Below are 26879 nucleotides of genomic sequence, written 5' to 3'. Positions count from 1 at the left end.
AATTTTTGAAAGCTATTCTTTCATTCGAAATTTCTTGTTGAACGGAGTGCTGAATGAATGTACGTTTAGGCTGAAGTGGCCTAAAAGTCCGAAACAACTAATACATTTTGGCTTTATCTGTTAATTTGCCTGTGATTTCAAAGCCCATGGCAAGAGTTTAAAAGTTAAATCAGGTTCTTTCAATTTTTTGCTTGTTGGGCAGTTCAGCCACCATTCCTTTTTGGGGCAAAGCACTGTATACAGCCATATAGGTCAGAAAAAAATGTTTAGAAAACATTGAAAGAACTATATTCCTAAGTATCCTTTCAGCCCTAAAACACAGCCATGCCATCAAAAACTGTCTACATTGTATGGGAATAAAACCCTAACCCTAGCTTCGGGTTTTGCCAGCTAGGGTTAGGGTTCAAATATTTCTCAAAGACAATTTTCTCAACATTCCACTTATTTGACAGGAAAATCTGCTTCTCTGAATGAAAATATTAGTTTGAAAAGACAATGCAACACTGCCAAAACCAAAAGAGTGTGTCAGGAGTGGTCAAATTAATTTTTGAAAGCTATTCTTTCATTGGAAATTTCGTGTTGAACGGAGTGCTGAATGAATGTACGTTTAGGCTGAAGTGGCCTAAAAGTCCGAAACAACTAATACATTTTGGCTTTATCTGTTAATTTGCCTGTGATTTCAAAGCCCATGGCAAGATTTTAAAAGTTAAATCAGGTTCTTTCGAAATCTTGCTTGTTGGGCAGTTCAGACACCATTCCTTTTTGGGGCAAAGCACTGTATACAGCCATATAGGTCAGAAAAAAATGTTTAGAAAACATTGAAAGAACTATATTCCTAAGAATCCTTTCAGCCCTAAAACACAGCCATGCCATCAAAAACTGTCTACATTGTATGGGAATAAAACCCTAACCCTAGCTTCGGGTTTTGCTAGTTAGGATTAGGGTTCAAATATTTCTCAAAGACAGTTTTCTCAACATTCCACTTATTTGACAGGAAAATCTGCTTTTCTGAATCAAAATATGAGTCTGAAAAGACAATACAACACTGCCAAAACCAAAAGAGTGTGTCAGGAGTGGTCAAATTAATTTTTGAAAGCTATTCATTCATTGGAAATTTCGTGTTGAACGGAGTGCTGAATGAATGTACGTTTAGGCTGAAGTGGCCTAAAAGTCCGAAACAACTAATACATTTTGGCTTTATCTGTTAATTTGCCTGTGATTTCAAAGCCCATGGCAAGATTTTAAAAGTTAAATCAGGTTCTTTCAATTTTTTGCTTGTTGGGCAGTTCAGACACCATTCCTTTTTGGGGCAAAGCACTGTATACAGCCATATAGGTCAGAAAAAAATGTTTAGAAAACATTGAAAGAACTATATTCCTAAGTATCCTTTCAGCCTTAAAACACAGCCATGCCATCAAAAACTGTCTACATTGTATGGGAATAAAACCCTAACCCTAGCTTCGGGTTTTGCTAGTTAGGGTTAGGGTTCAAATATTTCTCAAAGACAATTTTCTCAACATTTCACTTATTTGACAGGAAAATCTGCTTCTCTGAATGAAAATATTAGTTTGTAAAGACAATGCAACACTGCCAAAACCAAAAGAGTGTGTCAGGAGTGGTCAAATTAATTTTTGAAAGCTATTCTTTCATTGGAAATTTCGTGTTGAATGGAGTGCTGAATGAATGTATGTTTAGGCTGAAGTGGCCTAAAAGTCCGAAACAACTAATACATTTTGGCTTTATCTGTTAATTTGCCTGTGATTTCAAAGCCCATGGTAAGATTTTAAAAGTTAAATCAGGTTCTTTCGAACTCTTGCTTGTTGGGCAGTTCAGACACCATTCCTTTTTGGGGCAAAGCAGTGTATACAGCCATATAGGTCAGAAAAAAATGTTTAGAAAACATTGAAAGAACTATATTCCTAAGAATTCTTTCAGCCCTAAAACACAGCCATGCCATCAAAAACTGTCTACATTGTATGGGAATAAAACCCTAACCCTAGCTTCGGGTTTTGCTAGTTAGGGTTAGGGTTCAAATATTTCTCAAAGACAATTTTCTCAACATTTCACTTATTTGACAGGAAAATCTGCTTCTCTGAATCAAAATATGAGTCTGAAAAGACAATACAACACTGCCAAAACCAAAAGAGTGTGTCAGGAGTGGTCGAATTAATTTTTGAAAGCTATTCTTTCATTCGAAATTTCGTGTTGAACGGAGTGCTGAATGAATGTACGTTTAGGCTGAAGTGGCCTAAAAGTCCAACACAACTAATACATTTTGGCTTTATCTGTTAATTTGCCTGTGATTTCAAAGTCCATGGCAAGATTTTAAAAGTTAAATCAGGTTCTTTCGAACTCTTGCTTGTTGGGCAGTTCAGACACCATTCCTTTTTGGGGCAAAGCACTGTATACAGCCATATAGGTCAGAAAAAAATGTTTAGAAAACATTGAAAGAACTATATTCCTAAGAATCCTTTCAGCCCTAAAACACAGCCATGCCATCAAAAACTGTCTACATTGTATGGGAATAAAACCCTAACCCTAGCTTCGGGTTTTGCCAGTTAGGGTTAGGGTTCAAATATTTCTCAAAGACAATTTTCTCAACATTCCACTTATTTGACAGGAAAATCTGCTTCTCTGAATGAAAATATTAGTTTGAAAAGACAATGCAACACTGCCAAAACCAAAAGAGTGTGTCAGGAGTGGTCAAATTAATTTTTGAAAGCTATTCTTTCATTGGAAATTTCGTGTTGAATGGAGTGCTGAATGAATGTACGTTTAGGCTGAAGTGGCCTAAAAGTCCGAAACAACTAATACATTTTGGCTTTATCTGTTAATTTGCCTGTGATTTCAAAGCCCATGGTAAGATTTTAAAAGTTAAATCAGGTTCTTTCGAACTCTTGCTTGTTGGGCAGTTCAGACACCATTCCTTTTTGGGGCAAAGCACTGTATACAGCCATATAGGTCAGAAAAAAATGTTTAGAAAACATTGAAAGAACTATATTCCTAAGAATCCTTTCAGCCCTAAAACACAGCCATGCGATCAAAAACTGTCTACATTGTATGGGAATAAAACCCTAACCCTAGCTTCGGGTTTTGCTAGTTAGGGTTAGGGTTCAAATATTTCTCAAAGACAGTTTTCTCAACATTCCACTTATTTGACAGGAAAATCTGCTTCTCTGAATCAAAATATGAGTCTGAAAAGACAATACAACACTGCCAAAACCAAAAGAGTGTGTCAGGAGTGGTCAAATTAATTTTTGAAAGCTATTCTTTCATTCGAAATTTCATATTGAACGGTGTGCTGAATGAATGTACGTTTAGGCTGAAGTGGCCTAAAAGTCCGAAACAACTAATACATTTTGGCTTTATCTGTTAATTTGCCTGTGATTTCAAAGCCCATGGCAAGATTTTAAAAGTTAAATCAGGTTCTTTCAATTTTTTGCTTGTTGGGCAGTTCAGACACCATTCCTTTTTGGGGCAAAGCACTGTATACAGCCATATAGGTCAGAAAAAAATGTTTAGAAAACATTGAAAGAACTATATTCCTAAGTATCCTTTCAGCCTTAAAACACAGCCATGCCATCAAAAACTGTCTACATTGTATGGGAATAAAACCCTAACCCTGGCTTCGGGTTTTGCTAGTTAGGGTTAGGGTTCAAATATTTGTCAAAGACAATTTTCTCAACATTTCACTTATTTGACAGGAAAATCTGCTTCTCTGAATCAAAATATGAGTCTGAAAAGACAATACAACACTGCCAAAACCAAAAGAGTGTGTCAGGAGTGGTCGAATTAATTTTTGAAAGCTATTCTTTCATTCGAAATTTCTTGTTGAACGGAGTGCTGAATGAATGTACGTTTAGGCTGAAGTGGCCTAAAAGTCCGAAACAACTAATACATTTTGGCTTTATCTGTTAATTTGCCTGTGATTTCAAAGCCCATGGCAAGATTTTAAAAGTTAAATCAGGTTCTTTCAATTTTTTGCTTGTTGGGCAGTTCAGACACCATTCCTTTTTGGGGCAAAGCACTGTATACAGCCATATAGGTCAGAAAAAAATGTTTAGAAAACATTGAAAGAACTATATTCCTAAGTATCCTTTCAGCCTTAAAACACAGCCATGCCATCAAAAACTGTCTACATTGTATGGGAATAAAACCCTAACCCTGGCTTCGGGTTTTGCTAGTTAGGGTTAGGGTTCAAATATTTGTCAAAGACAATTTTCTCAACATTTCACTTATTTGACAGGAAAATCTGCTTCTCTGAATCAAAATATGAGTCTGAAAAGACAATACAACACTGCCAAAACCAAAAGAGTGTGTCAGGAGTGGTCGAATTAATTTTTGAAAGCTATTCTTTCATTCGAAATTTCTTGTTGAACGGAGTGCTGAATGAATGTACGTTTAGGCTGAAGTGGCCTAAAAGTCCGAAACAACTAATACATTTTGGCTTTATCTGTTAATTTGCCTGTGATTTCAAAGCCCATGGCAAGAGTTTAAAAGTTAAATCAGGTTCTTTCAATTTTTTGCTTGTTGGGCAGTTCAGCCACCATTCCTTTTTGGGGCAAAGCACTGTATACAGCCATATAGGTCAGAAAAAAATGTTTAGAAAACATTGAAAGAACTATATTCCTAAGTATCCTTTCAGCCCTAAAACACAGCCATGCCATCAAAAACTGTCTACATTGTATGGGAATAAAACCCTAACCCTAGCTTCGGGTTTTGCCAGTTAGGGTTAGGGTTCAAATATTTCTCAAAGACAATTTTCTCAACATTCCACTTATTTGACAGGAAAATCTGCTTCTCTGAATGAAAATATTAGTTTGAAAAGACAATGCAACACTGCCAAAACCAAAAGAGTGTGTCAGGAGTGGTCAAATTAATTTTTGAAAGCTATTCTTTCATTGGAAATTTCGTGTTGAACGGAGTGCTGAATGAATGTACGTTTAGGCTGAAGTGGCCTAAAAGTCCGAAACAACTAATACATTTTGGCTTTATCTGTTAATTTGCCTGTGATTTCAAAGCCCATGGCAAGATTTTAAAAGTTAAATCAGGTTCTTTCGAAATCTTGCTTGTTCGGCAGTTCAGACACCATTCCTTTTTGGGGCAAAGCACTGTATACAGCCATATAGGTCAGAAAAAAATGTTTAGAAAACATTGAAAGAACTATATTCCTAAGAATCCTTTCAGCCCTAAAACACAGCCATGCCATCAAAAACTGTCTACATTGTATGGGAATAAAACCCTAACCCTAGCTTCGGGTTTTGCTAGTTAGGATTAGGGTTCAAATATTTCTCAAAGACAGTTTTCTCAACATTCCACTTATTTGACAGGAAAATCTGCTTTTCTGAATCAAAATATGAGTCTGAAAAGACAATACAACACTGCCAAAACCAAAAGAGTGTGTCAGGAGTGGTCAAATTAATTTTTGAAAGCTATTCATTCATTGGAAATTTCGTGTTGAACGGAGTGCTGAATGAATGTACGTTTAGGCTGAAGTGGCCTAAAAGTCCGAAACAACTAATACATTTTGGCTTTATCTGTTAATTTGCCTGTGATTTCAAAGCCCATGGCAAGATTTTAAAAGTTAAATCAGGTTCTTTCAATTTTTTGCTTGTTGGGCAGTTCAGACACCATTCCTTTTTGGGGCAAAGCACTGTATACAGCCATATAGGTCAGAAAAAAATGTTTAGAAAACATTGAAAGAACTATATTCCTAAGTATCCTTTCAGCCTTAAAACACAGCCATGCCATCAAAAACTGTCTACATTGTATGGGAATAAAACCCTAACCCTAGCTTCGGGTTTTGCTAGTTAGGGTTAGGGTTCAAATATTTCTCAAAGACAATTTTCTCAACATTTCACTTATTTGACAGGAAAATCTGCTTCTCTGAATGAAAATATTAGTTTGTAAAGACAATGCAACACTGCCAAAACCAAAAGAGTGTGTCAGGAGTGGTCAAATTAATTTTTGAAAGCTATTCTTTCATTGGAAATTTCGTGTTGAATGGAGTGCTGAATGAATGTACGTTTAGGCTGAAGTGGCCTAAAAGTCCGAAACAACTAATACATTTTGGCTTTATCTGTTAATTTGCCTGTGATTTCAAAGCCCATGGTAAGATTTTAAAAGTTAAATCAGGTTCTTTCGAACTCTTGCTTGTTGGGCAGTTCAGACACCATTCCTTTTTGGGGCAAAGCACTGTATACAGCCATATAGGTCAGAAAAAAATGTTTAGAAAACATTGAAAGAACTATATTCCTAAGAATTCTTTCAGCCCTAAAACACAGCCATGCCATCAAAAACTGTCTACATTGTATGGGAATAAAACCCTAACCCTAGCTTCGGGTTTTGCTAGTTAGGGTTAGGGTTCAAATATTTCTCAAAGACAATTTTCTCAACATTTCACTTATTTGACAGGAAAATCTGCTTCTCTGAATCAAAATATGAGTCTGAAAAGACAATACAACACTGCCAAAACCAAAAGAGTGTGTCAGGAGTGGTCGAATTAATTTTTGAAAGCTATTCTTTCATTCGAAATTTCGTGTTGAACGGAGTGCTGAATGAATGTACGTTTAGGCTGAAGTGGCCTAAAAGTCCGAAACAACTAATACATTTTGGCTTTATCTGTTAATTTGCCTGTGATTTCCAAGCCCATGGCAAGAGTTTAAAAGTTAAATCAGGTTCTTTCAATTTTTTGCTTGTTGGGCAGTTCAGCCACCATTCCTTTTTGGGGCAAAGCACTGTATACAGCCATATAGGTCAGAAAAAAATGTTTAGAAAACATTGAAAGAACTATATTCCTAAGTATCCTTTCAGCCCTAAAACACAGCCATGCCATCAAAAACTGTCTACATTGTATGGGAATAAAACCCTAACCCTAGCTTCGGGTTTTGCCAGTTAGGGTTAGGGTTCAAATATTTCTCAAAGACAATTTTCTCAACATTCCACTTATTTGACAGGAAAATCTGCTTCTCTGAATGAAAATATTAGTTTGAAAAGACAATGCAACACTGCCAAAACCAAAAGAGTGTGTCAGGAGTGGTCAAATTAATTTTTGAAAGCTATTCTTTCATTGGAAATTTCGTGTTGAACGGAGTGCTGAATGAATGTACGTTTAGGCTGAAGTGGCCTAAAAGTCCGAAACAACTAATACATTTTGGCTTTATCTGTTAATTTGCCTGTGATTTCAAAGCCCATGGCAAGATTTTAAAAGTTAAATCAGGTTCTTTCGAACTGTTGCTTGTTGGGGTGTTCAGACACCATTCCTTTTTGGGGCAAAGCACTGTATACAGCCATATAGGTCAGAAAAAAATGTTTAGAAAACATTGAAAGAACTATATTCCTAAATATCCTTTCAGCCCTAAAACACAGCCATGCCATCAAAAACTGTCTACATTGTATGGGAATAAAACCCTAACCCTAGCTTCGGGTTTTGCTAGTTAGGGTTAGGGTTCAAATATTTCTCAAAGACAATTTTCTCAACATTCCACTTATTTGACAGGAAAATCTGCTTCTCTGAATCAAAATATGAGTCTGAAAAGACAATACAACACTGCCAAAACCAAAAGAGTGTGTCAGGAGTGGTCGAATTAATTTTTGAAAGCTATTCTTTATTCGAAATTTCGTGTTGAACGGAGTGCTGAATGAATGTACGTTTAGGCTGAAGTGGCCTAAAAGTCCGAAACAACTAATACATTTTGGCTTTATCTGTTAATTTGCCTGTGATTTCAAAGCCCATGGCAAGAGTTTAAAAGTTAAATCAGGTTCTTTCAATTTTTTGCTTGTTGGGCAGTTCAGCCACCATTCCTTTTTGGGGCAAAGCACTGTATACAGCCATATAGGTCAGAAAAAAATGTTTAGAAAACATTGAAAGAACTATATTCCTAAGTATCCTTTCAGCCCTAAAACACAGCCATGCCATCAAAAACTGTCTACATTGTATGGGAATAAAACCCTAACCCTAGCTTCGGGTTTTGCCAGTTAGGGTTAGGGTTCAAATATTTCTCAAAGACAATTTTCTCAACATTCCACTTATTTGACAGGAAAATCTGCTTCTCTGAATGAAAATATTAGTTTGAAAAGACAATGCAACACTGCCAAAACCAAAAGAGTGTGTCAGGAGTGGTCAAATTAATTTTTGAAAGCTATTCTTTCATTGGAAATTTCGTGTTGAACGGAGTGCTGAATGAATGTACGTTTAGGCTGAAGTGGCCTAAAAGTCCGAAACAACTAATACATTTTGGCTTTATCTGTTAATTTGCCTGTGATTTCAAAGCCCATGGCAAGATTTTAAAAGTTAAATCAGGTTCTTTCGAAATCTTGCTTGTTGGGCAGTTCAGACACCATTCCTTTTTGGGGCAAAGCACTGTATACAGCCATATAGGTCAGAAAAAAATGTTTAGAAAACATTGAAAGAACTATATTCCTAAGAATCCTTTCAGCCCTAAAACACAGCCATGCCATCAAAAACTGTCTACATTGTATGGGAATAAAACCCTAACCCTAGCTTCGGGTTTTGCTCGTTAGGATTAGGGTTCAAATATTTCTCAAAGACAGTTTTCTCAACATTCCACTTATTTGACAGGAAAATCTGCTTTTCTGAATCAAAATATGAGTCTGAAAAGACAATACAACACTGCCAAAACCAAAAGAGTGTGTCAGGAGTGGTCAAATTAATTTTTGAAAGCTATTCATTCATTGGAAATTTCGTGTTGAACGGAGTGCTGAATGAATGTACGTTTAGGCTGAAGTGGCCTAAAAGTCCGAAACAACTAATACATTTTGGCTTTATCTGTTAATTTGCCTGTGATTTCAAAGCCCATGGCAAGATTTTAAAAGTTAAATCAGGTTCTTTCAATTTTTTGCTTGTTGGGCAGTTCAGACACCATTCCTTTTTGGGGCAAAGCACTGTATACAGCCATATAGGACAGAAAAAAATGTTTAGAAAACATTGAAAGAACTATATTCCTAAGTATCCTTTCAGCCTTAAAACACAGCCATGCCATCAAAAACTGTCTACATTGTATGGGAATAAAACCCTAACCCTAGCTTCGGGTTTTGCTAGTTAGGGTTAGGGTTCAAATATTTCTCAAAGACAATTTTCTCAACATTTCACTTATTTGACAGGAAAATCTGCTTCTCTGAATGAAAATATTAGTTTGTAAAGACAATGCAACACTGCCAAAACCAAAAGAGTGTGTCAGGAGTGGTCAAATTAATTTTTGAAAGCTATTCTTTCATTGGAAATTTCGTGTTGAATGGAGTGCTGAATGAATGTACGTTTAGGCTGAAGTGGCCTAAAAGTCCGAAACAACTAATACATTTTGGCTTTATCTGTTAATTTGCCTGTGATTTCAAAGCCCATGGTAAGATTTTAAAAGTTAAATCAGGTTCTTTCGAACTCTTGCTTGTTGGGCAGTTCAGACACCATTCCTTTTTGGGGCAAAGCACTGTATACAGCCATATAGGTCAGAAAAAAATGTTTAGAAAACATTGAAAGAACTATATTCCTAAGAATTCTTTCAGCCCTAAAACACAGCCATGCCATCAAAAACTGTCTACATTGTATGGGAATAAAACCCTAACCCTAGCTTCGGGTTTTGCTAGTTAGGGTTAGGGTTCAAATATTTCTCAAAGACAATTTTCTCAACATTTCACTTATTTGACAGGAAAATCTGCTTCTCTGAATCAAAATATGAGTCTGAAAAGACAATACAACACTGCCAAAACCAAAAGAGTGTGTCAGGAGTGGTCGAATTAATTTTTGAAAGCTATTCTTTCATTCGAAATTTCGTGTTGAACGGAGTGCTGAATGAATGTACGTTTAGGCTGAAGTGGCCTAAAAGTCCGAAACAACTAATACATTTTGGCTTTATCTGTTAATTTGCCTGTGATTTCCAAGCCCATGGCAAGAGTTTAAAAGTTAAATCAGGTTCTTTCAATTTTTTGCTTGTTGGGCAGTTCAGCCACCATTCCTTTTTGGGGCAAAGCACTGTATACAGCCATATAGGTCAGAAAAAAATGTTTAGAAAACATTGAAAGAACTATATTCCTAAGTATCCTTTCAGCCCTAAAACACAGCCATGCCATCAAAAACTGTCTACATTGTATGGGAATAAAACCCTAACCCTAGCTTCGGGTTTTGCCAGTTAGGGTTAGGGTTCAAATATTTCTCAAAGACAATTTTCTCAACATTCCACTTATTTGACAGGAAAATCTGCTTCTCTGAATGAAAATATTAGTTTGAAAAGACAATGCAACACTGCCAAAACCAAAAGAGTGTGTCAGGAGTGGTCAAATTAATTTCTGAAAGCTATTCTTTCATTGGAAATTTCGTGTTGAACGGAGTGCTGAATGAATGTACGTTTAGGCTGAAGTGGCCTAAAAGTCCGAAACAACTAATACATTTTGGCTTTATCTGTTAATTTGCCTGTGATTTCAAAGCCCATGGCAAGATTTTAAAAGTTAAATCAGGTTCTTTCGAACTGTTGCTTGTTGGGCAGTTCAGACACCATTCCTTTTTGGGGCAAAGCACTGTATACAGCCATATAGGTCAGAAAAAAATGTTTAGAAAACATTGAAAGAACTATATTCCTAAATATCCTTTCAGCCCTAAAACACAGCCATGCCATCAAAAACTGTCTACATTGTATGGGAATAAAACCCTAACCCTAGCTTCGGGTTTTGCTAGTTAGGGTTAGGGTTCAAATATTTCTCAAAGACAATTTTCTCAACATTCCACTTATTTGACAGGAAAATCTGCTTCTCTGAATCAAAATATGAGTCTGAAAAGACAATACAACACTGCCAAAACCAAAAGAGTGTGTCAGGAGTGGTCGAATTAATTTTTGAAAGCTATTCTTTATTCGAAATTTCGTGTTGAACGGAGTGCTGAATGAATGTACGTTTAGGCTGAAGTGGCCTAAAAGTCCGAAACAACTAATACATTTTGGCTTTATCTGTTAATTTGCCTGTGATTTCAAAGCCCATGGCAAGATTTTAAAAGTTAAATCAGGTTCTTTCGAACTCTTGCTTGTTGGGCAGTTCAGCCACCATTCCTTTTTGGGGCAAAGCACTGTATACAGCCATATAGGTCAGAAAAAAATGTTTAGAAAACATTGAAAGAACTATATTCCTAAGAATCCTTTCAGCCCTAAAACACAGCCATGCCATCAAAAACTGTCTACATTGTATGGGAATAAAACCCTAACCCTAGCTTCGGGTTTTGCTAGTTAGGGTTAGGGTTCACATATTTCTCAAAGACAGTTTTCTCAACATTCCACTTATTTGACAGGAAAATCTGCTTCTCTGAATCAAAATATGAGTCTGAAAAGACAATACAACACTGCCAAAACCAAAAGAGTGTGTCAGGAGTGGTCAAATTAATTTTTGAAAGCTATTCTTTCATTGGAAATTTCGTGTTGAACGGAGTGCTGAATGAATGTACGTTTAGGCTGAAGTGGCCTAAAAGTCCGATACAACTAATACATTTTGGCTTTATCTGTTAATTTGCCTGTGATTTCAAAGTTAAAGGCAAGATTTTAAAAGTTAAATCAGGTTCTTTCAAACTCTTGCTTGTTGGGCAGTTCAGCCACCATTCCTTTTTGGGGCAAAGCACTGTATACAGCCATATAGGTCAGAAAAAAATGTTTAGAAAACATTGAAAGAACTATATTCCTAAATATCCTTTCAGCCCTAAAACACAGCCATGCCATCAAAAACTGTCTACATTGTATGGGAATAAAACCCTAACCCTAGCTTCGGGTTTTGCTAGTTAGGGTTAGGGTTCAAATATTTCTCAAAGACAATTTTCTCAACATTCCACTCATTTGACTGGAAAATTTGCTTCTCTGAATCAAAATATGAGTCTGAAAAGTCAATACAACACTGCCAAAACCAAAAGAGTGTGTCAGGAGTGGTCAAATTATTTTTTGAAAGCTATTCTTTCATTGGAAATTTCATGTTGAACGGAGTGCTGAATGAATTGACGTTTAAGCTGAAGTGGCCTAAAAGTCCGAAACAACTAATACATTTTGGCTTTATCTGTTAATCTGCCTGTGATTTCAAAGCCCATGGCAAGATTTTAAAAGTTAAATCAGGTTCTTTCGAACTCTTGCTTGTTGGGCAGTTCAGACACCATTCCTTTTTGGGGCAAAGCACTGTATACAGCCATATAGGTCAGAAAAAAATGTTTAGAAAACATTGAAAGAACTATATTCCTAAATATCCTTTCAGCCCTAAAACACAGCCATGCCATCAAAAACTGTCTACATTGTATGGGAATAAAACCCTAACCCTAGCTTCGGGTTTTGCTAGTTAGGGTTAGGGTTCAAATATTTCTCAAAGACAATTTTCTCAACATTCCACTCATTTGACTGGAAAATTTGCTTCTCTGAATCAAAATATGAGTCTGAAAAGACAATACAACACTGCCAAAACCAAAAGAGTGTGTCAGGAGTGGTCAAATTAATTTTTGAAAGCTATTCTTTCATTGGAAATTTCGTGTTGAACGGAGTGCTGAATGAATGTACAGATGCAGCCATTCAAAGTGCGCGTTACAGACACGTACCGCAGGTGACGTCGCTCAGTATGACGCAAGATGACGCGCGGCACCGCAGTATGTGATTGGTTGACCGACAGGGGCACTCGTGGTCCGTTGGTCTGTCGTAGAAAGACTTACAGTAAACGTCTTTGCTGTGCCCGTTGTAGATATTGAATTTTACCACTGAAGGGAAATCTTAGTAGCTGAGCATAAAAAGAATAGGAGCATACTGTAACGCGTGTGAAAGCCATAAACGATATTAATTTTGGAACATAAACATACAGTATATAGCTGGTCTTGGTACTTTAAAGAAAAAAATACACAGCAGTATTCCATTTCTCCCTAAACATTGTAAGCTTCGAAGTCTTTAACGTGATACCGGAGTCAACAAGCATACTTTTAGAATTTGATTAAAAGGGAATATAATATGGAATCGCGTATCTCAAGAATTTAATAACGGTATGATTATATCCGTGTACTGCGGCAGGGCTGTGTAGGGCTGTTTCGCCTGCCTGCTCATGCGAGCTGTCTTGTAGCCTACTGGTCTAGGTGCGTGACTACCAACTTGCAGGTTGTGTGTTCGAATCCAGCTGGTGCTGGACCATCCAGTTTTATTTATTTATTTTTTAATCGCGTAACATAAACATATTACCGTATGCAAACTGTACTGTATACAGTATGTATATGTATATTTAATGTCTTAACTGTGCCCGTTTAATTGAATTTAAAAAAATTATTTAACACGAACATTAAGCTGTTTACATCTTCCGCCTGAGAACAGTCACCCGTTGCTACCCAACGCAGAATGGTGATTGGCTGACACCATCTGACACCCCTCTGATTGGAGAAAAAAGACGTGCTGGTTTGCTATACATACTGTACCAGGAAGAGGATTTCTTTCTATTCAAAACGTGTATTTTAAAAGTTTAAGAAGTAAAAACCTTACAGCGTACACAGATTTCTAAACTGATCAGGATCGTTATCTTTGTCTTATGCATAATAATATTCACCGCTCTGTCCAGCAAATTAATAATAAACTTTATTTTATATAGCGTTTTAAACGAATAAGTAATTAGATTGCTCATAAACCTAATCACTTGCTTTTTCTTTTTATTTAGGCTCAGATTTCAACTATAGATCGTATTATTAATAACCATAATAACAACCAACCAACAAAAACAACCATATAAACATAATACCAACCAAACACATAGATAACAACCACAATACAAAATCAAATATATCAAACCATTTTACTCTCGCAAAGTCCTCCAATTATCATAATCCCGCCCCTTATGCAAAACCAAACCTTCCTCCCATCCCAGTTTATCCTGTTTATCATAAACAAAATCCACCTCAATTTTCAACATAAAGCATTACACAAAATCAATACCTCAACACTCCATACTCAACAACGATAATTCACAAACAGCCAGAACATGTAACTACACATTCCCAAACAGACCTAATTTCCATAGCCCCGCCCCTTATGCAAAACCAACATCCCTCCCCTGTTCTCTCTCTCCCCTGGCGGTTGTAATTGTTTTTATTTTCAAATAAATTTTAGCAAAGTCATGTATTTTAAAAATCTTAGGATTTTTATATTTATGTCTTTATTTAGTGGTTTCATTAGTGACAAAGGCTAAACTTTCTTGGAAAAATGTCTTTTATGTAAACCATGTTTGCTATTAATTCATTCAGGGCTAAAATATGTTCATTGTATTCTAATGAAAGAAGGGTTCCTTTCGCCGTAGTCGGGAGCCTAGTCTTTAACTAGTAAGTACTGTACTTACTGGGTTTTTGAGGGTGGGGGGAGTGTCTTTCGCTGGAAATCTCGCCTCCTACTTTGAAAATACCCGTGAAACCGGTTCAATTCGTCACAGCCAGCACTCCTGCAGAGAGGGGGGTTGTACTTGCAGTGTATGCAGTATATGCGTTATGCTCTTCGTTAATGTCTAAGCCGGAACATATCATTATATCTCATTTTGTATTTCTTAAAAAAAAATCGTTTTCCCAGCCTAACAGTATTGTTTTTAACCTGTAAATTTGCTGGACAGAGAGGTGAACATTATTACACAGAAGACAAAGATAGCGATTTACGTTGCATTGTGTATCGTGCTGCTTTAATACAGTTTTAAATAATTGAAAGTCTAAACAGTATCAGCTTTATTTATGCGTTTTAAATAAAGGTGATTTAAACGCGATTTAAATCAATATAAATGTTTATATTGTAACGCATAGGTGACTATTCATTGTTATTAAAATGACTTAAATTCGATCATGTTGTGATATTTAGAAATATACATTTGTTTGGTGCGAGTGAAGTTTTATTTAATCTCTGAGCCATACTGATTCTTCTGGAAGCCAGTTTCCGCCAGGGAGTAAAAAAAAAACACACTATGGTATTCTCTCCAATGCAGTGCAGTTAAAAACATACCTCTGATGCTGCTCCTAAATGAATATTGTTTATGACCATCAGAAGCTTTATGCTCCTTTTCTTTTTTCCAGTGGATTGAACAGGGAGAGGCATTTCATGATGTACTTTTCACTGTTATAACAACAGTGGCTCTGGAACAGTTTTCAACCATGTCGTTTTATAAAAAGGGGAGATATGTACACGTTACTGAAGCTAAAAGTTTAGCCTTTGTCACTAATGTAACCACTAAATAAAGACATATAGAAATCCCTACGTTACAGACTGTATATGGCTGGTATTGGTAGTTTAAAGAAAAAATACACACCAGTATTCCACTTTCTCCCTAAACATTTTAAGCATCAGAGTCTTACATGTGGTTATTTATTGCATAATTTAATTTTGAAAGCCACTGAGACATCAGGTACTACTGTTGTATTTATGAAAAAGAAACAAAACAAAAAACATACTAACAACTGTGCCATCCTACTCCTTAGTTAATACATTTTATTATTCATAAACAGTTAACATTGTTAGCAAAATATTTTGAATTATATTTAACCCTATTTTTTCTTTAGTTTTGTATTTAACTTATTATATGATAGTCAGACTTAATGTATATTTGAACAATGAAAATATATTTTTACAAGATTTTACATTAAGCACTTAAAATTAATATGGTTAATAAAAGTAAACTGTAACATGCTGTAACAAGATCGGTTAAACTGCGAAGAAAATGCTTTCAGAGAAAATGTTTCAGGTGTGAAGAACATAGATCTCTAATGCAATTTCAACCAAACCTGTTCCCACACACCCTGCCCCCACTACCATTAGAATATACACAAACATTTTAGCGTTTCATTCTGAGCAGAAGACCCTCACACCTGAAGAGTGCTGGCTGTGACGAATTAAACCGGTTTTACAGGCTTCAATCACAGACCATGTGACATGGGACTCAGTAAACTAACAGCGCCACTGGATTTGATAATACCTAACCAAAATCCGCAATATGGAAACAGAACCTGTGTGATTGTTGATAGATGATGTACTCGTAACATTTTTTCAAGACGAACTACAACATTTAAAAAATGACTTGTATGTACTTGATATCTCTAATCAATCCACGGGTCCCAGCACAAAACGAAAGTAAAATGCATACCGTTTCGCGCTTCTTATTAGTTGCTCAAAAGTAATTTGACCGTATGAAATGCATAATATAAACCTAGAAACATATACGTGAGCAGTACTTAAGCACTGTAGTATCGGTGTTAAGACATACCTCTCAAATACTGTAAATCAAGTTAAAAATATCTCAAGACCGATTCTGGTCGTAATGAAACCATGTTTCGTGTATGTTTTCTTTTTCATCTTGAAATAACTCATTTCTAAATACCTTTTTCACTGTTAACATCTTGCAGCAACTTTGCGAACAAAATATACACTCTGACAGTTCATCCTGCTACCAACATTAAATAAAACAAATCTTAAGATTTCTATATTTATGTCTTTATTTAGTGGTTTCATCAGTGACAAAGGCTAAACTTTCTTGGAAAAATGTATTTTATGTGTTGCAGAAAAAACTGACTTGCTTTAACAAAATATGTTTACAAATCCTTTCACCTGGCATTTTCGTAGTTAGAAATTATGGAACGCTCTGTTAAAAGCAAGGGAGTTTTTATGTCCGTTGCAGTTCTTTTGCAACATGAATATAATTATATCGTTATTAATTTCTTGAGATACGCGATTCCATATTATATTCCCTTTTAATCAAATTCTAAAAGTATGCTTGTTGACTCCGGTATCACGTTAGTTAAAGACTTCGAAGCTTACAATGTTTAGGGAGAAATGGAATACTGGTGTGTATGTTTTCTTTAAAGTACCGAGACCAGCCATATACTGTATGTTTATGTTAAGATTTCCCTTCAGTGGTAAAATTAGATATGAATATTCAATACTTAAACGGGCACAGTTAAGACATTAAATATACATATACATATTGTATACAGTACAGTTTGCATACGGTAATATGTTTATGTTACGCGATTAAAAAATAAATAAATAAAACTGGAAGGTCCAACACCAGCTGGATTTGAACACACAACCTGCCCGTTGGTAGTCACGCACCTAGACCAGTAGGCTACAAGACAGCTCGCATGAGCAGGCAGGCGAAATAGCCCTACACAGCCCTGGCGCAGTACACGGATATAATCATACCGTTATTAAATTCTTGAGATACGCGATTCCATATTATATTCCCTTTTAATCAAATTCTAAAAGTATGCTTGTTGACTCCGGTATCACGTTAGTTAAAGACTTCGAAGCTTACAATGTTTAGGGAGAAATGGAATACCGGTGTGTATTTTTCCTTGTGATATTTTAAGCTCTAGTTGAATGATAGGTGTCGCATTTTAAATCATTTTCGTAGTTAGAAATTATGAAACGCCCTGTTAAAAGCAAGGAAGTTTTTATGCCCGTTGAAGTAAAACAAAATGCCTGACAAAGTATGGCTTGGACAGATTCCAAGTGCTTGTACAAATGTGCTAAAGAAATTATACTTTGAGTATACAGCTTGTCCAAAGTCATCCATTATTAATACTATTAGTAATATCTTCGGTAAAGGCTTTGATGCATAAATATTTCTGATAAAGGTAGGTTGTGTACTTCTGTCCAACTGAGCAATCTTGCTTTCATAAAATATACCAACATTTTAATGACTGAAGAATAACATGCTGTAATACACTGTTCAAAATTAAAGGCTCAAATGCTGTACATGAGAGGTTAAGCTCCCCCTGGCGGTTTTACAAGGTGACGCCGGATAGTTTCCGGCAGAGCATCAAATGACGCGCGATTAACCACGTGACACTGCGTGACACCGCGTTATACCGCGACACGCCCACCGGGGTATGCCGCAAAATAACTCACCCATTTTGAATGGCTGCATCTGTACGTTTAGGCTGAAGTGGTCTAAAAGTCCGAAACAACTAATACATTTTGGCTGTATCTGTTAATTTGCCTGTGATTTCAAAGCCCATGGCAAGAGTTTAAAAGTTAAATCAGGTTCTTTCAATTTTTTGCTTGTTGGGCAGTTCAGCCACCATTCCTTTTTGGGGCAAAGCACTGTATACAGCCATATAGGTCAGAAAAAAATGTTTAGAAAACATTGAAAGAACTATATTCCTAAGTATCCTTTCAGCCCTAAAACACAGCCATGCCATCAAAAACTGTCTACATTGTATGGGAATAAAACCCTAACCCTAGCTTCGGGTTTTGCCAGTTAGGGTTAGGGTTCAAATATTTCTCAAAGACAATTTTCTCAACATTCCACTTATTTGACAGGAAAATCTGCTTCTCTGAATGAAAATATTAGTTTGAAAAGACAATGCAACACTGCCAAAACCAAAAGAGTGTGTCAGGAGTGGTCAAATTAATTTTTGAAAGCTATTCTTTCATTGGAAATTTCGTGTTGAATGGAGTGCTGAATGAATGTACGTTTAGGCTGAAGTGGCCTAAAAGTCCGAAACAACTAATACATTTTGGCTTTATCTGTTAATTTGCCTGTGATTTCAAAGCCCATGGCAAGAGTTTAAAAGTTAAATCAGGTTCTTTCAATTTTTGGCTTGTTGGGCAGTTCAGCCACCATTCCTTTTTGGGGCAAAGCACTGTATACAGCCATATAGGTCAGAAAAAAATGTTTAGAAAACATTGAAAGAACTATATTCCTTAGAATCCTTTCAGCCCTAAAACACAGCCATGCCATCAAAAACTGTCTACATTGTATGGGAATAAAACCCTAACCCTAGCTTCGGGTTTTGCTAGTTAGGGTTAGGGTTCAAATATTTCTCAAAGACAATTTTCTCAACATTCCACTTATTTGACAGGAAAATCTGCTTCTCTGAATCAAAATATGAGTCTGAAAAGACAATACAACACTGCCAAAACCAAAAGAGTGTGTCAGGAGTGGTCAAATTAATTTTTGAAAGCTATTCTTTCATTGGAAATTTCGTGTTGAACGGAGTGCTGAATGAATGGACGTTTAGGCTGAAGTGGCCTAAAAGTCCGAAACAACTAATACATTTTGGCTTTATCTGTTAATCTGCCTGTGATTTCAAAGTCCATGGCAAGATTTTAAAAGTTAAATCAGGTTCTTACAAACTCTTGCTTGTTGGGCAGTTCAGCCACCATTCCTTTTTGGGCCAAAGCACTGTATACAGCCATATAGGTCAGAAAAAAATGTTTAGAAAACATTGAAAGAACTATATTCCTAAGAATCCTTTCAGCCCTAAAACACAGCCATGCCATCAAAAACTGTCTACATTGTATGGGAATAAAACCCTAACCCTAGCTTCGGGTTTTGCTAGTTAGGGTTAGGGTTCACATATTTCTCAAAGACAGTTTTCTCAACATTCCACTTATTTGACAGGAAAATCTGCTTCTCTGAATCAAAATATGAGTCTGAAAAGACAATACAACACTGCCAAAACCAAAAGAGTGTGTCAGGAGTGGTCAAATTAATTTTTGAAAGCTATTCTTTCATTGGAAATTTCGTGTTGAACGGAGTGCTGAATGAATGGACGTTAAGGCTGAAGTGGCCTAAAAGTCCGAAACAACTAATACATTTTGGCTTTATCTGTTAATTTGCCTGTGATTTCAAAGCCCATGGCAAGATTTTAAAAGTTAAATCAGGTTCTTTCAATTTTTTGCTTGTTCGACAGTTCAGCCACCATTCCTTTTTGGGGCAAAGCACTGTATACAGCCATATAGGTCAGAAAAAAATGTTTAGAAAACATTGAAAGAACTATATTCCTAAGTATCCTTTCAGCCTTAAAACACAGCCATGCCATCAAAAACTGTCTACATTGTATGGGAATAAAACCCTAACCCTAGCTTCGGGTTTTGCTAGTTAGGGTTAGGGTTCAAATATTTCTCAAAGACAATTTTTCAACATTCCACTTATTTGACAGGAAAATCTGCTTCTCTGAATCAAAATATGAGTCTGAAAAGACAATACAACACTGCCAAAACCAAAAGAGTGTGTCAGGAGTGGTCAAATTAATTTTTGAAAGCTATTCTTTCATTGGAAATTTCGTGTTGAACGGAGTGCTGAATGAATGGATGTTTAGGCTGAAGTGGCCTAAAAGTCCGAAACAACTAATACATTTTGGCTTTATCTGTTAATTTGCCTGTGATTTCAAAGCCCATGGCAAGATTTTAAAAGTTAAATCAGGTTCTTTCGAACTCTTGCTTGTTGGGCAGTTCAGACACCATTCCTTTTTGGGGCAAAGCACTGTATACAGCCATATAGGTCAGAAAAAAATGTTTAGAAAACATTGAAAGAACTATATTCCTAAATATCCTTTCAGCCCTAAAACTCAGCCATGCCATCAAAAACTGTCTACATTGTATGGGAATAAAACCCTAACCCTAGCTTCGGGTTTTGCTAGTTAGGGTTAGGGTTCAAATATTTCTCAAAGACAATTTTCTCAACATTCCACTCATTTGACTGGAAAATGTGCTTCTCTGAATCAAAATATGAGTCTGAAAAGACAATACAACACTGCCAAAACCAAAAGAGTGTGTCAGGAGTGGTCAAATTAATTTTTGAAAGCTATTCTTTCATTGGAAATTTCGTGTTGAACGGAGTGCTGAATGAATGGACGTTTAGGCTGAAGTGGCCTAAAAGTCCGAAACAACTAATACATTTTGGCTTTATCTGTTAATTTGCCTGTAATTTCAAAGTCCATGGCAAGATTTTAAAAGTTAAATCAGGTTCTTTCGAACTCTTGCTTGTTGGGCAGTTCAGCCACCATTCCTTTTTGGGGCAAAGCACTGTATACAGCCATATAGGTCAGAAAAAAATGTTTAGAAAACATTGAAAGAACTATATTCCTAAGTATCCTTTCAGCCTTAAAACACAGCCATGCCATCAAAAACTGTCTACATTGTATGGGAATAAAACCCTAACCCTAGCTTCGGGTTTTGCTAGTTAGGGTTAGGGTTCAAATATTTCTCAAAGACAATTTTTCAACATTCCACTTATTTGACAGGAAAATCTGCTTCTCTGAATCAAAATATGAGTCTGAAAAGACAATACAACACTGCCAAAACCAAAAGAGTGTGTCAGGAGTGGTCAAATTAATTTTTGAAAGCTATTCTTTCATTGGAAATTTCGTGTTGAACGGAGTGCTGAATGAATGGATGTTTAGGCTGAAGTGGCCTAAAAGTCCGAAACAACTAATACATTTTGGCTTTATCTGTTAATTTGCCTGTGATTTCAAAGCCCATGGCAAGATTTTAAAAGTTAAATCAGGTTCTTTCGAACTCTTGCTTGTTGGGCAGTTCAGACACCATTCCTTTTTGGGGCAAAGCACTGTATACAGCCATATAGGTCAGAAAAAAATGTTTAGAAAACATTGAAAGAACTATATTCCTAAATATCCTTTCAGCCCTAAAACTCAGCCATGCCATCAAAAACTGTCTACATTGTATGGGAATAAAACCCTAACCCTAGCTTCGGGTTTTGCTAGTTAGGGTTAGGGTTCAAATATTTCTCAAAGACAATTTTCTCAACATTCCACTCATTTGACTGGAAAATTTGCTTCTCTGAATCAAAATATGAGTCTGAAAAGACAATACAACACTGCCAAAACCAAAAGAGTGTGTCAGGAGTGGTCAAATTAATTTTTGAAAGCTATTCTTTCATTGGAAATTTCGTGTTGAACGGAGTGCTGAATGAATGTACGTTTAGGCTGAAGTGGCATAAAAGTCCGAAACAACTAATACATTTTGGCTTTATCTGTTAATTTGCCTGTGATTTCAAAGCCCATGGCAAGATTTTAAAAGTTAAATCAGGTTCTTTCGAACTCTTGCTTGTTGGGCAGTTCAGACACCATTCCTTTTTGGGGCAAAGCACTGTATACAGCCATATAGGTCAGAAAAAAATGTTTAGAAAACATTGAAAGAACTATATTCCTAAGAATCCTTTCAACCCTAAAACACAGCCATGCCATCAAAAACTGTCTACATTGTATGGGAATAAAACCCTAACCCTAGCTTCGGGTTTTGCTAGTTAGGGTTAGGGTTCAAATATTTCTCAAAGACAATTTTCTCAACATTCCACTTATTTGACAGGAAAATCTGCTTCTCTGAATCAAAATATGAGTCTGAAAAGACAATACAACACTGCCAAAACCAAAAGAGTGTGTCAGGAGTGGTCAAATTAATTTTTGAAAGCTATTCTTTCATTGGAAATTTCGTGTTGAACGGAGTGCTGAATGAATGGATGTTTAGGCTGAAGTGGCCTAAAAGTCCGAAACAACTAATACATTTTGGCTTTATCTGTTAATTTGCCTGTGATTTCAAAGCCCATGGCAAGATTTTAAAAGTTAAATCAGGTTCTTTCGAACTCTTGCTTGTTGGGCAGTTCAGACACCATTCCTTTTTGGGGCAAAGCACTGTATACAGCCATATAGGTCAGAAAAAAATGTTTAGAAAACATTGAAAGAACTATATTCCTAAATATCCTTTCAGCCCTAAAACACAGCCATGCCATCAAAAACTGTCTACATTGTATGGGAATAAAACCCTAACCCTAGCTTCGGGTTTTGCTAGTTAGGGTTAGGGTTCAAATATTTCTCAAAGACAATTTTCTCAACATTCCACTCATTTGACTGGAAAATTTGCTTCTCTGAATCAAAATATGAGTCTGAAAAGACAATACAACACTGCCAAAACCAAAGAGTGTGTCAGGAGTGGTCAAATTAATTTTTGAAAGCTATTCTTTCATTGGAAATTTCGTGTTGAACGGAGTGCTGAATGAATGGACGTTTAGGCTGAAGTGGCCTAAAAGTCCGAAACAACTAATACATTTTGGCTTTATCTGTTAATTTGCCTGTGATTTCAAAGCCCATGGCAAGATTTTAAAAGTTAAATCAGGTTCTTTCAATTTTTTGCTTGTTGGGCAGTTCAGCCACCATTCCTTTTTGGGGCAAAGCACTGTATACAGCCATATAGGTCAGAAAAAAATGTTTAGAAAACATTGAAAGAACTATATTCCTAAATATCCTTTCAGCCCTAAAACACAGCCATGCCATCAAAAACTGTCTACATTGTATGGGAATAAAACCCTAACCCTAGCTTCGGGTTTTGCTAGTTAGGGTTAGGGTTCAAATATTTCTCAAAGACAATTTTCTCAACATTCCACTCATTTGACTGGAAAATTTGCTTCTCTGAATCAAAATATGAGTCTAAAAACTCAATACAACACTGCCAAAACCAAAAGAGTGTGTCAGGAGTGGTCAAATTAATTTTTGAAAGCTATTCTTTCATTGGAAATTTCATGTTGAACGGAGTGCTGAATGAATATACGTTTAGGCTGAAGTGGCCTACAAGTCCGAAACAACTAATACATTTTGGCTTTATCTGTTAATTTGCCTGTGATTTCAAAGCCCATGGCAAGATTTTAAAAGTTAAATCAGGTTCTTTTGAACTCTTGCTTGTTGGACAGTTCAGACACCATTCCTTTTTGGAGCAAAGCACTGTATACAGCCATATAGGTCAGAAAAAAATGTTTAGAAAACATTGAAAGAACTATATTCCTAAATATCCTTTCAGCCCTAAAACTCAGCCATGCCATCAAAAACTGTCTACATTGTATGGGAATAAAACCCTAACCCTAGATTCGGGTTTTGCTAGTTAGGGTTAGGGTTCATATATTTCTCAAAGACAATTTTCTCAACATTCCACTCATTTGACTGGAAAATGTGCTTCTCTGAATCAAAATATGAGTCTGAAAAGACAATACAACACTGCCAAAACCAAAAGAGTGTGTCAGGAGGGGTCAAATTAATTTTTGAAAGCTATTCTTTCATTGGAAATTTCGTGTTGAACGGAGTGCTGAATGAATGGACGTTTAGGCTGAAGTGCCCTAAAAGTCCGAAACAACTAATACATTTTGGCTTTATCTGTTAATTTGCCTGTAATTTCAAAGTCCATGGCAAGATTTTAAAAGTTAAATCAGGTTCTTTCGAACTCTTGCTTGTTGGGCAGTTCAGACACCATTCCTTTTTGGGGCAAAGCACTGTATACAGCCATATAGGTCAGAAAAAAATGTTTAGAAAACATTGAAAGAACTATATTCCTAAGAATCCTTTCAACCCTAAAACACAGCCATGCCATCAAAAACTGTCTACATTGTATGGGAATAAAACCCTAACCCTAGCTTCGGGTTTTGCTAGTTAGGGTTAGGGTTCAAATATTTCTCAAAGACAATTTTCTCAACATTCCACTTATTTGACAGGAAAATCTGCTTCTCTGAATCAAAATATGAGTCTGAAAAGACAATACAACACTGCCAAAACCAAAAGAGTGTGTCAGGAGTGGTCAAATTAATTTTTGAAAGCTATTCTTTCATTGGAAATTTCGTGTTGAACGGAGTGCTGAATGAATGGATGTTTAGGCTGAAGTGGCCTAAAAGTCCGAAACAACTAATACATTTTGGCTTTATCTGTTAATTTGCCTGTGATTTCAAAGCCCATGGCAAGATTTTAAAAGTTAAATCAGGTTCTTTCGAACTCTTGCTTGTTGGGCAGTTCAGACACCATTCCTTTTTGGGGCAAAGCACTGTATACAGCCATATAGGTCAGAAAAAAATGTTTAGAAAACATTGAAAGAACTATATTCCTAAATATCCTTTCAGCCCTAAAACACAGCCATGCCATCAAAAACTGTCTACATTGTATGGGAATAAAACCCTAACCCTAGCTTCGGGTTTTGCTAGTTAGGGTTAGGGTTCAAATATTTCTCAAAGACAATTTTCTCAACATTCCACTCATTTGACTGGAAAATTTGCTTCTCTGAATCAAAATATGAGTCTGAAAAGACAATACAACACTGCCAAAACCAAAAGAGTGTGTCAGGAGTGGTCAAATTAATTTTTGAAAGCTATTCTTTCATTGGAAATTTCGTGTTGAACGGAGTGCTGAATGAATGTACGTTTAGGCTGAAGTGGTCTAAAAGTCCGAAACAACTAATACATTTTGGCTTTATCTATTAATTTGCCTGTAATTTCAAAGTCTATGGCAAGATTTTAAAAGTTAAATCAGGTTCTTTCGAACTCTTGCTTGTTGGGCAGTTCAGCCACCATTCCTTTTTGGGGCAAAGCACTGTATACAGCCATATAGGTCAGAAAAAAATGTTTAGAAAACATTGAAAGAACTATATTCCTAAATATCCTTTCAGCCCTAAAACACAGCCATGCCATCAAAAACTGTCTACATTGTATGGGAATAAAACCCTAACCCTAGCTTCGGGTTTTGCCAGTTAGGGTAAGGGTTCAAATATTTCTCAAAGAAAATTTTCTCAACATTCCACTCATTTGACTGGAAAATTTGCTTCTCTGAATCAAAATATGAGTCTGAAAAGACAATACAACACTGCCAAAACCAAAGAGTGTGTCAGGAGTGGTCAAATTAATTTTTGAAAGCTATTCTTTCATTGGAAATTTCGTGTTGAACGGAGTGCTGAATGAATGGACGTTGAGGCTGAAGTGGCCTAAAAGTCCGAAACAACTAATACATTTTGGCTTTATCTGTTAATTTGCCTGTGATTTCAAAGCCCATGGCAAGATTTTAAAAGTTAAATCAGGTTCTTTCAATTTTTTGCTTGTTGGGCAGTTCAGCCACCATTCCTTTTTGGGGCAAAGCACTGTATACAGCCATATAGGTCAGAAAAAAATGTTTAGAAAACATTGAAAGAACTATATTCCTAAATATCCTTTCAGCCCTAAAACACAGCCATGCCATCAAAAACTGTCTACATTGTATGGGAATAAAACCCTAACCCTAGCTTCGGGTTTTGCTAGTTAGGGTTAGGGTTCAAATATTTCTCAAAGACAATTTTCTCAACATTCCACTCATTTGACTGGAAAATTTGCTTCTCTGAATCAAAATATGAGTCTGAAAAGACAATGCAACACTGCCAAAACCAAAAGAGTGTGTCAGGAGTGGTCAAATTAATTTTTGAAAGCTATTCTTTCATTGGAAATTACGTGTTGAACGGAGTGCTGAATGAATGTACGTTTAGGCTGAAATGGCCTAAAAGTCCGAAACAACTAATACATTTTGGCTTTATCTGTTAATTTGCCTGTGATTTCAAAGTCCATGGCAAGATTTTAAAAGTTAAATCAGGTTCTTTCGAACTCTTGCTTGTTGGGCAGTTCAGCCACCATTCCTTTTTGGAGCAAAGCACTGTATACAGCCATATAGGTCAGAAAAAAATGTTTAGAAAACATTGAAAGAACTATATTCCTAAATATCCTTTCAGCCCAAAAACTCAGCCATGCCATCAAAAACTGTCTACATTGTATGGGAATAAAACCCTAACCCTAGATTCGGGTTTTGCTAGTTAGGGTTAGGGTTCAAATATTTCTCAAAGACAATTTTCTCAACATTCCACTCATTTGACTGGAAAATGTGCTTCTCTGAATCAAAATATGAGTCTGAAAAGACAATACAACACTGCCAAAACCAAAAGAGTGTGTCAGGAGTGGTCAAATTAATTTTTGAAAGCTATTCTTTCATTGGAAATTTCGTGTTGAACGGAGTGCTGAATGAATGGGCGTTTAGGCTGAAGTGGCCTAAAAGTCCGAAACAACTAATACATTTTGGCTTTATCTGTTAATATGCCTGTAATTTCAAAGTCCATGGCAAGATTTTAAAAGTTAAATCAGGTTCTTTCGAACTCTTGCTTGTTGGGCAGTTCAGCCACCATTCCTTTTTGGGGCAAAGCACTGTATACAGCCATATAGGTCAGAAAAAAATGTTTAGAAAACATTGAAAGAACTATATTCCTAAGTATCCTTTCAGCCTTAAAACACAGCCATGCCATCAAAAACTGTCTACATTGTATGGGAATAAAACCCTAACCCTAGCT

The sequence above is a fragment of the Atractosteus spatula genome, chromosome 5 (genome assembly GCF_055471065.1).
Source record: "Atractosteus spatula isolate fAtrSpa1 chromosome 5, fAtrSpa1.hap1, whole genome shotgun sequence".
Classification (NCBI taxonomy): Eukaryota; Metazoa; Chordata; class Actinopteri; order Semionotiformes; family Lepisosteidae; genus Atractosteus; species Atractosteus spatula.
This window is presented reverse-complemented; position numbering follows the sequence as displayed.